Source organism: Microtus ochrogaster, linkage group LG4 (assembly GCF_000317375.1).
Source record: "Microtus ochrogaster isolate Prairie Vole_2 linkage group LG4, MicOch1.0, whole genome shotgun sequence".
Classification (NCBI taxonomy): Eukaryota; Metazoa; Chordata; class Mammalia; order Rodentia; family Cricetidae; genus Microtus; species Microtus ochrogaster.
In genome coordinates, this window is record NC_022030.1 from 41802029 (window position 1) to 41804400 (window position 2372).

General features: G+C 38.1%; 1 protein-coding gene across 5 annotated transcripts in view; it reads right to left on the reverse strand.

Moving 5' to 3' along the window:
- Unc80 (unc-80 homolog, NALCN channel complex subunit) overlaps positions 1 to 2372 on the reverse strand; it is a 198698-nt gene that overhangs the window by 28763 nt on the left and 167563 nt on the right. The gene's annotated exons all lie outside the window — the stretch shown is intronic.

The window sequence follows — 2372 nt, forward strand, 5'->3', positions numbered from 1 at the left end:
CAGGACCTCTAGGATCTGAAGGAATACCTCTAAGATCTAAGGAAGACCTCTAGGATCTGTAGGAAGACCTCTAGGATCTGCAGGAAGACCTCTAGGATCTGCAGGAAGACCTCTAGGATCTGCAGGATGACTTCTAGCATCTGTAGGATGACCTCTAGGATCTAAGGAAGACTTCTAGGATCTGTAGGATGACTTTTAGGATCTGCAGGAAGACCTCTAGTATCTGCAGGACCTCTAGGATCCGAAGGAATACCTCTAAGATCTAAGGAAGACCTCTAGACATTGTTTAGAAATAGCATCTAAGCCCCTGCCTACCTCTCCAATGCTTGGATTTCAAACATGTACCTCATCTGATTAACTCCCACAGATGGGAGAACTCATTACTGTCAAGAAAATTAATTCCACTTCTGCAGACTGCACTGATAGAAACTGCTGTCATGTGAGGTCTGTAAGTTGTCTCCTATAGGCTAGGCTTAATTATGAATGCACAAGTTCCATTCATCATTGCCATGGCAAATCTTCATGCCAAGAAATAGTTTCCATCTCTTCATACTCACCATCTTCATTCCTAACTGGACACTGTTGTAAAAAATGCATGTGAGTGCAGGTGCACACAAAAGTGATTTAAATAGCCTACACATTCATATTGTTTACCCTTTCTTCTAAGTACATCATAGAAAAAAGGATTCTTTCTTAGATTGTTTATATCTAAGTAAGGGTAATTTTATTTGCAGAGAATCTTCTAGAAACCTTCACCTTATCCCTGCACATTCTTAGAAATTCTACTGTAACACATAACCAGTTTAAACCAACATGGGGAACCTGGGCTCCTATAAACCATATTTTGTTTAAGAAAGTGAATCAATATGACTAAATGCAATTCTCCATCTGGTTGAATAAGCACTGGAGTTTAGCTCTCAAGAAAGTATGTGCTTTAAAGATAGCTTTGAGGGATGTTTGAAAAATGATCTATCTTTAAACTTGAGAGAAATACACCAAGAAATTGCTCTTTTATTTTATTGACATATGGTTTTATAACTGAGAGTATTTAGCTAATTGCTTAAGATTCTATAAATTTAACACCAAACTTATGGTTCATGAATACAAATAGTATGATTTCTTACATTTTGTGCTAATAATACCACAAACATATAAAAATTTACATGCCAATTCCACTTTTTCCTGACTCTCTAGGTAGTGCATTCTAGCTTTTTGTATCATATAGTTTTTAATTTATCTGAAAATAATAAATAGCTAATTATACAAGTGATTTTAGTACTTGTAACTGTGTTATTTTCTCTTTTGTTGTCTTCTGAAATGCACTGTGAGAACCTTGAAAACTGGGCTTTATTTTGTTTTCCTAATGTCTAATATAATATAGATCATTTTCATTAATGTTAATGTCTTCTGTACCTTAAATCCGCACTAAGTACCAAGAAATTGTTAAAGTGTTAAAATGTTAACCTCTAGAGGGTGCTCAAGGACTCTTTGATGCTATTTATTATTCTTCCCTGAAATGTCCGAAGAAGAGTTATAGAACATCCTGAATACCTACACATACATAGACATGCACACAGATACATTCACCCATAGAGAGACAGGCAGACACACAGAAACAAACACAAAGAGATAGATAGGAACAGACACAGATAGAAAGACAGACAGACACAGAGAAACATAAGATATACACAAATGCATATACAGATATATACAGTCACACACAGAGAGATAGACACATACATACCTACAAAACAGACACATACATAGAAACACACACTGATACATGAGCACACAACACACATGTATGCTGATACACATAGAGACACACATCGACATGCATACTACACATGTGCACACACACACATGCATACTGACGCAGTCACACATACTGACACATATACACACACACACACACACTCACACACATAGACACACACGCCCTCACAAAATGCCTGTCAGTAGAAGTCACTTTCTGGCTGTGGAAATGTAGTTTGTCTATTCACAGAATTACTCTGGTCAATTAGAGATAATAGGTGGGAAAAGAGGGGGAGGGTCTGAATAGAGCCTCCAGTTGTCATGACAACAGGATCTTGAAACATTGTAGCCTTCTGTCTTGGAACTGCATTTCTCAGTGGGAAATAATTTCCTCCTCATTGCACAGTGGGAAGGCCTGAGGCTCTCCAGCATGGCCTGGTGGGTACACACACCTCAGGGGAGGTGAGCGGCAGCCACCTCATGCCTCTGCACTGGGAACTTTCACCCAGCACTTACTACATTTCTTTCAAAAGAACATTTTATTTTATTTTATTTTATTTTTGGTTTTTCGAGACAGGGTTTCTCTGTAGCTTTGGAGCCTGTCCTGGAACTCCCTT